Below are 15,437 nucleotides of genomic sequence, written 5' to 3'. Positions count from 1 at the left end.
CCCTTTCCTTTTTCCTTTGCAGTTCCTGCGATGGCTCACGCGAAATCCACCGCGAACCCTCCTCCTTCATCGTGAATCCCTCCACCCCAAGCGCGTAGGGTTGCCGCTGGGGCGAATCCTCCACCAGTGCGTAACCCGCCACGAGCCTCCGGCGCTCCTTCCGCACAGGCTGAGAGGCCTGCTCCTTCTCACGCCAATCCCACTCCAGCAACTCCACTAGTCGCCGGAGGAGCCTCCATTCCTACACAAGACTATAAGAAACTCTACCCGTGGGCCACCCCAACTTTTGCTGAAGGAGACCTCTTCAGTAAACTCTGCGTTGGCGGTGCTACGGTTGAAGAAAGGGGACGAACCCAACCTCTCGTTCCACAAGGAGCACGACGACAAGTTAATGGTGCTGCCTTGCCCTCCCGACGTGCCAATCTGCGCGGATGATAAGGGGAACAACGGCGAGTTGTTCTGCTTCGTTTACACCACTTTATTCAAGAAGGTAAAACTCAGGTTTCCCTTCACCCGCTTTGAACGAGAGCTACTAACCGAGCTCAACATTGCCGCTGCCCAGCTCCATCCCAACAGCTGGGCATTCGTGAGGGCATTTCAAATCATGTGCGTGCATTTGGGACTACCGGCCTCGGTAGATGTTTTCCTTTTCTTGTTCGAGGCCAAGAATCCCGGAGACCGCCCCTAGGTGAGCTTAAACGGGATTGCTGGGAGATCGATCCTCTCAATCTTCCAGCAATCCTACAAAGACTGGAAAGGAAAGTTTGTCCAAGTGCGTCAAAACGATCAAGACCCCTCGCTGCTCGATGGCTTCCCCTTGTATTGGGTAAACAAGGGGAGCAGGGACTCCAAAGAAAACTTCAGAAGGCCAAGAAGTCCTGACAACATGGGTGAGTTGGACAAGGACCTCTGCCTTTTCTGGAAGAGGGTGGCTGATGCCCACATTAACTTTCCTACTTCCTCAATAATCACCTTCGAATTCCTCGAGGGTCAACTCGAAGCCCACATCGGTAAGCCCCACCTCACCATCAAATTTAACACCAACTTGGCATTTTTTCCGTTCTACTTTGGCATTCCGTTATTAACCTATGTGCTGCCTGTGTTATCCCTGTACAGACATGCTGGTATTTTCTGCTTCTGTTTTAATTGCTCACCTATTCTTTACCTTGTGCAGATAACATGCTGGGAAAAGGTAAACTGGCTGAATTGAGGGCGATCGCCCGAACTCACAAACTGGCGGCGGGCTCCCAAACCGTGCCCAACTCGGTGGTGGAGATTGCCGTTGCTCAGGGCAAAACTCCCCCCCGAGGTGCAACCTCTTCCGGGGTACTACCCGCCCCTCAACGAAAAAAATTGGTCTTGAGGAAGCCAAAAAGAAAAACTCCCCAAGTGGTACAAGAGGATGAAGAGGATGAAGAGACCACCGAGGATGGCCTCGTTACCAAAAGGACAAGGGTGGCTCCCTCTTCGCCACCTGCACTCCCAACTCCAACACCGCCTTCACCCCCAGCTCCAACACCGCCCTCACCTCCAGCTCCAACACAACCAGTCCAAGCAACACCTTTGGCTGTCGCACCCCCTGCGGTTGAAAGCAGCGACCCCAATTTCATAGAGAACCCTCCAAGCGCCTCCACGCCGTTCGTATCTGCTGGAGAGGGTCCTCCTTCAACCACCTCTATTGCTGGGGCCGCACCAGGTGGAGATGAGGGTGCTCACAACTCTCCAATACTCATAACCGAATCTCCCACTTCACCACCACGCCAAGAAGCCCCCCTCGCCCTTCAAACTCAAGAGGGTGGTGGTGAAAGTCAGCACCAAGCTCCTTCAGCACCTCCGCCAGCAACAACTTCAAACTTTCCCCCCTCCATCGAAGAGATCTGGGGACCCTTCACAGCCAAACTGAAGATGATGGCAGAGGATCTCCCCTCGATTATAACAAAGGCTGTGAAGAACACGAGCAAGAAGCTTCAAGATGAGAATGCGGCGCTCAAGGAGTCAAACTGCCTGATAAGGATGGAGGCAGAGAAGCTTTCTTGCAATCTGATGATGGCGGAGATCGACCATTCAAGGCTGGAGGACTCCATGGACGCTGAACTAAGGGGCGCGCGTAAGGAGGCCTCCGATCTGCGCCAAAAACTGCACCTCCTAGCTTAAGAGAAAATTGAGCTGGAGAGTAAGCTGGTACCTTACAGGCTCAAGGTGGCCAACTTGGAGGCATCAATGAAAGCAAATGCGGCCAAGGTGGAAAAACTTGAAAAAAGGTCGGAAGATCGGGAAGTCCTCCTCGGGAAGGTCGAGAAGGAGAGGGACGACACCATGGCTGAGCTCGCCAAAGCTCAAGAGGAAAACAAGAAGATTGCTGCAGAGTTGGCCCAGGCGCGGGACGAAGGCAAAAAGGTTGCTGAAGACCTTGCTCAAGCTCGCGAGGAAACTGAAGAGCTGAAGAAACGAACTGACGAGCTGAAGAAACAAACCGAAGAGCTCGAGCAAAGCTCCGCCCAAGTCCTTGCCGCCGGGTTCGACGCCGCCCTGGAGCAAGTCGCTTGCCAATACCCCGAGCTTGATCTGACCATGGTGTCCATTTGCAACGAGGTGGTGGATGGGAAGATCGTACCCTCCGAAGACTAGCTGCCTCTCCTCATCACCTCGTTTTTGAAAACTGCTGCTTATCTTTCAATTGTAATAGTGGCTTATGTGTAAACTTGTACTGACATTGCTTTTATATAACTTCTTCTGCTTTTTGCACCTCGTCTTTCTGTTTACTTCGCATTCTTTAACCTTCATCTGCTTTCTTACTCGTTGTATGGTTGATCAACTTACCTGGTGAAACTTGCTTAAACAAATCGACCCAGCGATACTCCGGGCTCAACTATTCACTCACCGCTTTGAACTTGAGTCAAACCGTTAATCTTATAACAATTTATCGAACTGTTAACTCGAAGTAAAACTTGAGCAACTTATTAACCTTCAAGCGATGACATTTAAGACAGCTTGCAAACTTAAAACAATAAGTTACTTACCAGGCAGCAGGTTTTAACTTAAGCTAGTATCAAAATACAGTTTACCTGATCTGCCCAGCAAGGTGACCCTTATCCCTGTCATCGCCTGGAACTCTTCTGATCGCCGTAGGGTTCTGGCGATGTAGGCTTTCTTTGCCTTCATCGCTTGACTATTGTTCCCTCATCTGGGGGGTAGAGGCGCCTTTCGGATCCCTCTCTACCTCCCTGAGTTTCAGAACAAAGAACTGGATAGCGAGGTGTTCTCTTTGAACCTACCTTAGCTATCTCTTAAACCTTTTTCGCCCTTCACGCTATACCTGAACTCGTTCAAGACGAGAAGGATTTGATCTGTCTTCATACCGCCCACAAGCGTGGAAGTTTTTCTCCGGTCTTACTAAGTTAATATTGATGTTTCACTTAAAAGGGGGAAAGGCATTTTCCTTCCCTTCCCGCCGTTTAAGGTCACGAACACCCCTGACCTTTCAGTTCATCTTGCCTGAACTCACTCTGAGGTGAGAAGGACTTTTTCTCGCCTGAACTCGCTCGATGGCGAGAAGGACTTTATCTTGCCTGAACTCGCTCGACGGCGAGAAGGACTTTATCTGGCCTGAACTCGCTCGACGGCGAGAAGGACTTTATCTTGCCTGAACTCGCTCGACGGCGAGAAGGACTTTATCTGGCCCGAACTCGCTCGACGGCGAGAAGGACTTTATCTGGTGCCTCAACTTGCCCAGGGTGTACATCTCTTCCCCCTTGGATGCACTGAGGACTTTTTTCTCTTTCTCGCCTGCACTCGCTCGAGGGCGAGGAGGTCTTTTACCTTTCTTGCCTCCAGACGCACGAGAGCGTTGAGGTCTTTAGTCGTCGCTGGTGCCTCCGATCGCCGAAAGACGATGAGGACTTTAAAACTTTAACTGACGCTGCCAATCGCCGAAAGACGATGGGGACTTTAAAACTTTAACTGATGCCGCCAATCGCCGAAAGACGATGGGGACTTTAAAACTTTTCCTTAGAAAGCATGCAACATAACTTTAAACTTGCCTTGAATCACGTACGAGTGATAAGGTCTTTTTTCTAAAACTTTCGAAATAACAAGCATGCAATCTTAGAAACTTTAAACTCTTTGAAAACTTTTCTTTATTGGGTGGCCTCATTAAAAACCCTCCTTAGGGAAAAAAGAGTGCCCCCTTCAAACTGTTTTAACAGAAAGCTTGCAAATCTCTTCATGTTCGTTTTTACTTACAAAGCTTTAACTGTAATATAACTTGAGGTGTGTGGCGCTCCAAGTGCGAGGAATCGCCCCTCCTTCCAATGTCTCTAAGCGGTAGGCGCCGTTCCCGAGCGCCTCGGTTATTCTGAACGGTCCTGTCCACTTAGGCGATAACTTGTTTTCCATCTCGTACTGGTGGGCCTTCCTCATCACCAGATCGCCTTCTCTAAACTGCCTTGGCATCACCTTCGAGTTATACCTTCATTCAATCCTCCTTTTCACTGCCTCAGCCTTTACCCTTCCCTCCTCCCTGACCTCATCCAGTAAATCCAGATTCAACCTTCTTTCTTCGTTCGAGTCTTCCGCCACAAAGTTCTGGAATCTCGGCGAGCTCTTCTGGATTTCCACTGGAATCATTGCATCACATCCATAGACCAAGCTGAACGGGGTCTCGTGGGTTCCTGACTGCTCGGTGGTGTGGTACGCCCAAACAATACGGGGTGGGTACCTCTTCTGCCCACGATCCTTTGGCTTTCTCTAGCCTTCTCTTCAAGCCTCTTAGCAACACCCGATTGGCGGACTCTACTTGGCCATTTGTCTGCGGGTGCTCGACGGATGCAAACACCTGCTGAATTCCCACCTCTTCGCACAGCTTCTTCAGTAGGTGACTTGCAAACTGAGTCCCATTGTCTGACACCAGGCGCGTAGGCACACCAAACCGGCACACGATGTTCTTCCATACAAAGCTCTCAATCTTGTGTGCGGTGATCTGGGCTACTGGTTCTGCTTCGATCCACTTGGTGAAGTATTCAATCGCCACCACCAAGTACTTCATCTGCCTGATCGCCAATGGGAAAGGTCCCAGGATGTCAATTCCCCAAGTATGAAACGGCCATGGGCTGTAAATTGACTTTAACTCTTCTGGAGGCGCCCTGTGCCAATCGGCGTGCTGCTGGCATTACTTACAACACTATGCATACTTCTTGCAGTCCTCCCTCATCGTTGGCCAGTAATAACCCGCACGGAGAGTTGTTGCAGCCAGGGCTCGACCCCCAACGTGACTCCCACATATGCCCTCATGGAGCTTGGCCATGATTCTTGTAAATTTTTCTCTGTGCACACATTCCAGGAGTGGGTGTGTGAACCCAAACCTGTACAACTCGCCATCAATCATGGTGAACTTGCTGGAGTTCTTCTTTATCTTTCTAGCCTCCGTCGGATCCAGCGGGAGAAGGTCATCTGCCAGGCAGCGCTGGTACTGTGTTATCCACGTGTCTGGCTCGTGCGTAGCGCAGACCTGCGTCATGTTCACCCTCTCCCCCTGACATGCTCTTATTCTCGGCGATCTCAAGGTCTCCTGAGTCAAGGATCTGTGACTCCTCGTCGCTTTCTCCGTTGACTTGCTTATCTGAAGAACCAGGTGGTCTGCCACAAATGCTCTAGGCGTCTTCAGAGTTTCTTGGATCACTGTCCTCTGCCTACCCCCCTTGCCCGAACTGGCAGCTTAGCTAACAAGTCTGCTTGGGCATTCTGCTCTCTGGGCACATGCACCACTTCAAATGAGACAAAGGAACTCTTCAACTCCTGCACATACTCCAAGTAAGCCGCCATTTGTGGATCCTTGGCCTGGAACTCGCCTGTTACTTGGCCTGGAACTCACTCTCGTCGGCGATGTGGGCCACCGCAAGTCGCTTAACTTCAGCAAACGTGGCGGGGTGAGCCCTAATCAGCGCCTCACAGAAAGGTCCCGGCAGCACGCCCTTTTTGAAGGCGTATACCAGCATCTCTTCGTCTTTAGCAGGCGAGCGGACCATCTGTGCTCCAAAGCGATTCAAGTAGTCCCTGAGGGACTCTCCCTGGTACTGCCTTATGTCGAACAGGTCATAAGACACCCTAGGTGGCGCCTTGTTCACAATGTACTGCTCGACGAAAAGCTTCGAAAACTGCTGGAAATTGGTTATGTGACCTGTAGGCAAGCTCACAAACCATTCCAGCGCTGTTCCCTGGAGCGTGCTCACAAACATCTTGCAATATACAGCATCCGAGCCTCCTGACAACATCATCTGCGTGTGGAACATGGTGAGATGTGCCTCAGGGTCCTCCACGCCGGTGAAAGAAGCTTTCACAGGTACTACGCTCGCAGGGATAGACGTGTCTGTGATCGCCTGAGCAAACGGCATAGGGAAAACGCGCGGTGGCAACGACGGCGCGACCTCTTCAACAACTGGGCGTCCTCTCTGCTCATGAAGAGCTTGACGCAACTCCTCAGTCACTTTGCTGAGCTCTTCATTCCTGGCCTGAGAGGCGACCAGGTCTTCATGCATCTTCGCTTGCTCTATGCGCGATGCCTCCACATTCGCATGCAGCGCACGCATGATCTCCATCATTTGCGCCATGGTCATGGCGCCTTCTGTAGCAACTGGCACAACGGGACTTGAGCGGTTGCTTCTCATCTTTCTCATGAAAACTCAGCAAACCAAACTTCAACGAACAAAACCTTATCCAGCAAACAATCGATCCAGCAATCAATCGGTCAGAAACTCCCAAACTCCCAAGAACTTCCAAAAACACAACCACAACAGCACGCCGATAGATTCGGACGTCGAAACCTTCACAGAAACTTGCACTCTCACCACGAACCTACCGCTCCTCCAGCAAACTCCTGATTCACCAACCAGAAACGCAAACGAACGGAAAAAGCTCCGAATCAACCGATTGAAAACCGTGCAAACAGCAAGAAACTTCAAGAAACCGATCGAAAGCTCGAACGAACGGTGGAAAACTTCAGACTATCGATTAAAACCCAAACGAACAGCAGAGAACTCGAATTCACCGAACAAAAACTCGAACGAACTGTGGAAAATGGTTGCACCAGCACACAACCACACGGAAACTACAGAAACTTCAAGAACTTACGCTGTGGATGGGGGCAGGTTTTACACGGCCCCACGGTGGGCGCCTGATGATCCTGCCGGTTGACCAGAACGCAAGAGTCTTGCCACGTCAAAGGTATCTTCCTCTGGATCGGCTTTGCACCACGCTAGCTTCCGTCCTTCACACCTCGATTCACCTCAAGAACCTGCAAAAGACAGAGTGGCGCCGCTGCGGCCGATCGCGCTCCGACGCTCAAGTCAGTGACGAAACCACCAAAACTCTAAGAGAGAAAAGCTAGAAACTCAAGGAACTGTGCAAAAACTCTCTCAGCGTACTCAAGTATTCTCCAAGCGTAAAGAAGTGTTCTAAACGCATGTACCTCAGAAGTTAGTTAGAATCCCTTATATACCTGTGCACTTTCTCTCTCCTGACGGTTACACCTCTGGACACGTGGCTCGCATCCAGCTGTACACGTGTCACCATCTGGAACGTCCTCTGTTTGAGCGTCACTTCTTACTCTTCAGGCCGTTCGACTAAGTTACCCATGCAAGGAGTAACTCGGTGTATAGCTGCCTTGGAGCGCGATCTCTTCTGCGTGGCGAGTACGGGGTGTCACCATGCACACCTTCTCTGTGGTCTCGCCGGCCGCCATCATGATCTGCTTCGCTTGCTTCATCGTGTATGTTCTGGTAAGCTGTTCCCTTGCCTCAACCTCTGGCTAGGGAATGATCATCTGATAACTTCGTCCTTCGTACTCGTACCCTCTGAAGGCCCTAAGCAAGCCTTCCTAATCCTTCGGCAATGTCCCCCTCTCGGCGATTTCTGATCACTTGGTCGCCTAAGCTCGCATACGGCGACTACAACACAAGCCTGGTGACCGCCGGTTTAGATATGCTAAAGATCGGAGCACGCCAACTTAACGATTGGCGACTACACGAACTTCCCGATGTCCTTCCCTTCCGTCAGCCAGGTGTTCCGTTCAACACGCCTATATTACCACTTGCTGCCACGTCATCACTCCCGACTACCTGGTCGGTACAGTTAGCATGACCAATGGATCTACGGTATCATCACATGGTGTTGGTACTATTAATCTTTTTCCTTATTTATCTATTAGTAATGTTCTTTGTGTCCTTGGGTTTCCATTTAACTTATTATCCATTAGTCTTCTCACTTATTCCCTTGATTTTGTTATTTCTTTTACCAAAGAATCTGTTTCTTTACTAGACCAAAGTTCGGGACGGAGGATTGACACCAGATGTGAGTCTCATGGACTTTATCAACTACAAATCTCTGTACATGTTGACACAATTATAAATTCTCCATCTCTCATTCCTGCTCGGTTGGGTCATCCTAGTATTGCCAATATGCAACAACTTGTTCCAAGTTTGTCGAATGTATCAAGTTTATCGTGTGTGTCATATCAGTTAGGGAAACACATTCGTAGTTTTTTCGTAGTAGTTTCTCACAACGTTTTTCATTTCTTTTTCCCTTAGTTCACTTTGACATTTGGGGACCCAGTCGTATTAAGTCTAATTTAGGATTTCAATATTTTTTTACTTTTATTGGTGATTGTTCAAGAAGTACGTGGATGTGTTTAATGAAAAATCGTTTTGAGTTGTTTTCGATATTTCAAATCTTTTACAATGAAATTAAAAATAAATTTGAAATTTCCATTTGAATTGTGCGCAATGATAATGGGCATAAGTATATTTCTCATTCTTTTAAAAATTTCATGGCTTTTCACGGTATTCTTCATCAAACTTCATGTGCTTATACACCTCAACAAAATGGGGTAGCTGAGCACAAAAATAAACATCTTATTGAAACAACTCATACTATTTTAATCCATGGTGATGTTCCTCAGCGTTTTTGGAGTGATGTTGTTCTTAGTGCATGTTATCTCATTAATCACACGTCATCTTTTGTTTTAAAGGACAAAATTCCTCATTCTATTTTGTTTCCACATGACCCTCTCCACTCCTTTTCTCCCAAAGTTTTTGGGTCCACATGCTTTGTTCATAATTTTAGTCCTGGTATTGATAAATTATCTCATAGGTCAGACCAATGTGTCTTTCTAGGATTCACTAGATCACAAAAAAGATATAAATGTTTCTCACCTTCTTTTAACTATTATTTTATTTCAACAAATGTCACCTTCAGTGAGTCTTCCCTTTACTTTAAATCTTGTCCTTCTCCTTGTGTGTCTTCATCTAATCAAGTTAATATTCCTCTTATTGTTCATAGTGCACCTAATGATTCACCACAACCACCAACTCTTTAGGTGTATAGTCATCGTCAGACATTCCATCTTCCATCAAATGGCTCTCTTCTAGTGCCAACACCTCCACCCCCCGACTCTGACAGTTGAACCTCCGACAGTTGAAACTGATTTTACTATTGCCATCCGTAAAGGTATACATTATACCCGTAATCCCTATCCACATTATACTGCTTTGAGTTACCATAAACTATCTCAAACTTTTATGCATGTCTTTCGTCTATTTTTTTTGTATCCATTCCAAAATTTGTAGGTTATGCCTTAGCCATCCTGGTTGTCGTCAGGCCATGCTTGATGAAATGAATGCACTTTAGAATAATGGAACTTGGGAATTTGTTCCTTTACCTTCTAGGAAATCTGTTGTTGGTTGCATGTGAATTTTTGCTATCAAAGTTGGTCCTGATGGTACTATTGATCGTCTTAAAACTCGTCTTGTGACTAAGGGTTTTACCTAAATTTTTGGTTTAGACTATGGTGATACTCTTTTCCAGTAACAAATATGGCTTTTGTTCTCTTATTCATATCGATGACTGCTCTTCAATGACAACCTCTTTATCAACTAGATGTCAAAAAGGCCTTTCTTAATGGGGATTTCCAGGAAGAAATTTATATGGAGCAACCTCCCGGTTTTGTTGCTCAGAGGGAGTCTTCTAGATTGGTATGTCATCTTTGCAAATCCTTATATGACCTCAAGCATTCTCCTAGGGCTTGGTTTTGAAAATTTAGCAATGTTGTTCAACAGTTTGGTATGACTCGCAGTGAAGTGGATCATTCAGTTTTTTAGCGTCATTCGAGTGTTGGGTGTATCTATTTTGTCGTATATGTAGATGACATTGTTCTTACATGCAATGATCACCATGGCATCTCACAAGTAAAACAACACCTTTGTCAACATTTTCAGACCAAAGATCTTGGCAAACTCAAATATTTGTTAGGGATTGAGGTAGCACAATCCAATAATGGTATTGTTACCTCTCAAAGAAAATATGCATTGAATATTTTGGAGGAAATTGGGTTGATGAATTCGAAACCTGTTGATATTTTCATGGATCCCAATGTCAAACTTCTACTCAATCAGGGGGAGCCTCTTTCAGATCCTAAGAAGTACACAAGATTAATTGGAAAATTGAACTATCTCACTATTACTCGTCCTAATATTTCCTTTGCAGTCAGTGTGGTGAGTCAAATTCTTAATTCTCCATGTGAAGACCATTGGAATGTAGTCATTTTTTTACTGAAGTACATTAAAGGCTCTCTTGGAAAAAGTTTGTTATATGGTCACAATATTCATACTAAATTCGTTTGTTATTCAGATGCTAATTGGGAAGGACCTTCATCTGATGGAAGATCAACTTCTGGTTATTGTGTTGGCATTGGTGATAACTTGATCTCTTAGAAGAGCAAAAAACAAAGTGTTGTGGCGAGATCTAGTGCATAAGCAGAATATAGAGTTATGGCTTCAGCTACATGTGAGCTTATTTAGTTTAAACAATTACTTAAAGAATTACAATTTGAAGAGGTCACTCAAATGACACTTATATATGATAATCAGGTTGCTCTTCATATTAGCTCAAATATAGTTTTTTCATGAAAGGACCAAACATATTGAGATTGATTGTCATTTCATCTCATCCGAGAATATATTGGAAAATATCAAGATTGAGTTTGTCAATTCAAATGATCAATTAGCAAATACTTTTACTAACTCTTACGAGGACTTAAGATTGATTATATTTGTGACAAGCTGGATACATATAATTTATATACACCAACTTGAAGGGGAGTGTTAGATATTATGAGATATTATAGATATTGTTAGATATTTCTATTTATGTAATGAGCTTAGTCTATAGGTTTTTTTTATAATCGTATGTGTTTAATATCCATAAGATATTCATCCTATTCTTTTTTTCATATTTTAATAGAAACTATTTTTTTAATTAAAATGTTTTAGCATCATATATAAAAAGTGATAAGAGTCTTGTTTTTCTAGAAGACTTTTCAGAAAGGGAAAATTGGGCAATAATAGTTGGAAAGTTGTCTTCCTCGCAAATTGAATATGCATACCTTCTGTTTTCGTTCTTCTTGAATTTGCTACCTTCTGTTTCATCTTTTCTCTGTATTCAGGTAATTGTTTTTAATTTTCAATAATTTATGTTAAAACAATAGTTTTATTTTTTAAATAACTCTTATAACCTCTTAGAGATGTTTTAATAACTCTAAGTATATATTTCTTATATTAAAGATAAAACAATAAAGTGTACATTATATTGGATATTTTGAAGTCTCTCGCACACAACTTACCTCGCGTAAGTTTCTTTTCGGTAAATAGGTGAGTTTAATTTTAGAATATTTTATTTTATTTAAATCTTTATAATTATCAAAATTTTAAAAAATAGTTAAAAATGTAAATTTTTAACTATTCTAGTCCTATAATTATCTTATACTTTACTTTAATGATCTTTTAATTCGTGGTTTTAATAATTTAAAGTTATTTGCTCTATAAATTTTAATCACTTATTATTATACCGCTATGTAAATTTCACTTAATGATAATAAGTAGTTAAGTTTAACTACTAAAATACCAGTAAATCAAATAAATTATGTTAGAAGTAATTATTCAATTTGTCTGTGCTCAGTATTTTCAATAACATTAATTATTGTTTTCGATTAATCTATATCAGAGAGAGAAGAGAATTATAAGGAAGTTTTCCGGTGAAGGGAGGGCTAGGCCAATGACGGATACATCTTTCTTCTTCACAAACTTTCCAGATCATTTCTTTGCGAAGGATCTGTGGAAGGTTTTTCAGAGATGGGGAAGAGTGTTGGACGTGTTCATTTCTAATAAGCTTAATTCCAGGAAGCGGAGGAGTAAATGTCTATTCCCTGGAAAGGAGCCTGGACGCTATTTGGATTGGTACGTGGAAATTACAGGTGAACTTACCTAAATACAGTAGGAATGAAGGGCCAAGGAAAGAATGGAGGTCTAGGACGAAGGAGGAGCAAACCCGTAAGATGTGGAGGCCGAGGGAGCAGGAGCAACGGAAACAACAAAAACTCTCTTTCGCTCAGGTGGTTTCTGGAAAGAAAGTGAGTAGTCCTCATGGGGCAGAGGCTGCTTTTCAGTTTAATGTTAAGGTAGAGTCTTCTTCCTGGTTAGACAGATGCTTCGTAGGTTGTCTGGCAGAAGCACCTAACATACAGTTGATTAAAGAGAGTTTTATGGAAAATGATATTTAGACACCCCAATTATTTTTTGCGCCAGAATACATCTGGATGACCTGGATGGATTGCTTACGTGGCATGGGTGTTTTTGTAAAATAACAATGAAAATTTGAATTTTGTTTCAGAACTTCCTGCGTTTCAAAACGTGCTGTACCCAGTGTGGAGTGTGGGTGTTTGCTCAAACAGAAGGAGACGGAGAGCGAAGTGATCGCGGACGAAGTGGTAGGAGTTTTTTTGGTCGTTGACGGAGTGCGAAGCGATTGCGGACGAAGTGGTAGGAGCGACGGGAAGGTGAGTGAATTTTTTTGGTCGTTTTTTGAATGCATTGGTGTTGTGGGCGTTTTTGGTTTTCGAGTTTTTGGTTATATTGTGTGACTGTTTGAGTCTATGGTGGGTCGGCGAGATCACCGGCAAGGTCGGCCACAACTCACGAGTAAATCCTGTACCCCGCCTCCGAAATTAGGGTTCACCAGGAGTGGATAAACGGCTAATGGATTTGCTCCAATTGATCAATTTACGTTTCAATTGATGAATTCGTGCAAGGAATCATGGATAGATTTCTTGTTGTGGGTTTTAATTTGAATCTGTTAGAGAATGGAAGATGTGAACTGTGTCTTTTGTTGTTTATACATTTAATTGTACTTCCATTTGCTTATTCTGTTGATTCAAGTCCAACCTCAATTTCGTTCTTGTCTTTTAATTGTGTTCTTTTATCTTAATCTTGCTGGGTTAGTTTCTTTGACTGTGTTCGTTTGTATGTGTGGTTTATTGAAAATCAAATTTCAAGGGAAAGAAAGAGAAAAACTGCAACGTTGCACAGTGTTTTGACCTTTTGGTTATATTGTGTGACTGTTTGGTTATATGTTTGTGGTTTAGGATTTCTATTTGAGTTTGAATTTTATGGGTTATTTAGGGTTCCGTTTTGGGTTTTGATTTTAGGGTATTGTTTTGGGTTTTAATTTTAGGGTATTGTTTTGGGTTTTGATTTTAGGGTATTGTTTAGGGTATTGTTTTGATTCTAGTTTGATTCATAAAAGAATAATGGTTCTCTACTTTTGTAAACTATTTATTTTCATTGTTTAAAATAAAAAATTGTGGCAAAAGTTTTGAAAGATATATTGAAAAACTCAACACTTATTTTGATTGAATGTGTTAAGAGAGATCTGAAGAAGCAGAAAACATAGTAATTGATAGTTTGATAATCCAAATTCAATGATGGTGGTATAACAAGTCTCAGAGTGTACACCGAGGTATCATAAATAGGTCGAAATAGGAAATGACATAAGTTTTGAAGGGTTTGAGCAGAATTAATCAGCAGTAGCCATTAATGTACATTTCTTTCTCTAGATTTGGTGTTAGGGTATAGCTGCATCTGGCATAAAGGGAATTCACTCCCCTTAATTATCATCTTCTCAAATCCATTGTCCATGCAAGTTTCCCACACCTTGTAGTGCCAAATGTTGTTGCTGTAATACATAGATAACAAGTCAAATAATAGAAAGAGAGACAAAAATGGAGGTCATAATGCTAATATATGTATTAAGATAAGAGAGAGACAGTAATGATTGCCTTTAATTTTGGAACATGACACAAGTTTGTCTTATTAGATTTATTTATATGAAAACTATAAAACTCAACTTGTTCCATATGATTAGGTTCCGTAATATATACGAAGGGAAAGTAAAATAACATATCCTATTCGATGCATGTTAAGTATGGTAAAAATAAAAGAAATAGAGAAGAAATAAACCCGGTTTCTTTAGGTGGATAAATAGTGAGGGCAGACACCACCTAGGCAGAAGTTATATATATGAAAAATCAATGTTTCTTTAGGTGGATAAATACATGTTTTTTTTTCAGGATATAATGGAGGGAGATGCAGGTCAAGTCGATGATTTGGTTATGGAGCACAAGGTCTGATTCAACAAAATCATAATTTGTGCACAACGCACACTGATTTTTGTTTTTTGATGATTTGTTTTTTCGATTTCATATGTAGGTGTTTCGACATTATTGTAGAACAACTTTTCTGGGTGTGGTGAATAAGAGGTTAACTGATGAACAAAAGACTTTCATTCAATCAACCCCATTTGCATGGGTAATGTTGTTGGGTGACAAGGTAAAAATGAGTCGAACCCTACTTAGGGAGTTGTGTTCAAGATGGGTGGAGAGAAGACAAAGTTTCCTCATAAGGTGTGAAGTTGTCCCATTGTCCTTGGTAGATGTTTGTTTAGGTTTGGGGTTCAGAGTTGTGGGAGAAAAAATAGACTTGCACAAAGCAGCAAACGAAAGTCATACTAAGACTTTATTTCAAAGTAATAATGTCAATGTCAAGATGATTTTTGATGAAATTATGAAGTTTGACAATGATGGTTGCATTGAGGACTTTTGTAGATTGTACATATTGTTAGGGCTTTCTGAGTTTTTACTACCAAATAGAATGGGTATTGTTCATTCTGGGTTGTTTAGCGTTTTGGATGATTTAGGGCAACTAAAAAAGTTTAATTGGGGTTTAGTAGTTTATGAGTACTTAGTAAATAGTTTGTGTTCAGCTTCGATGTCTATTACGAACGAATCAAGTACATCACATATCCACATTGTTGGATGTGTATACTTATTACAGGTACTTTGAAATGTTTATGTTTATATAATTTAGTTCATATGCGTAATTTATTTCATATTTTATTGAGCATGATTGAAATTTTTAATATTGATGGTATATAGATATGGGCATTGGAGCATTTGTTCTCATACAAGACAAAAGTGCATCCCAGAAGAATAAAATTTCCTAGAATTTTGAATTGGATGGACTTTAAATTGGGAGACCATGAAATTGCATATGCGTTGG

Source organism: Phaseolus vulgaris, chromosome 7 (assembly GCF_051622355.1).
Source record: "Phaseolus vulgaris cultivar YP4 chromosome 7, ASM5162235v1, whole genome shotgun sequence".
Taxonomy (NCBI): Eukaryota; Viridiplantae; Streptophyta; class Magnoliopsida; order Fabales; family Fabaceae; genus Phaseolus; species Phaseolus vulgaris.
This window is presented reverse-complemented; position numbering follows the sequence as displayed.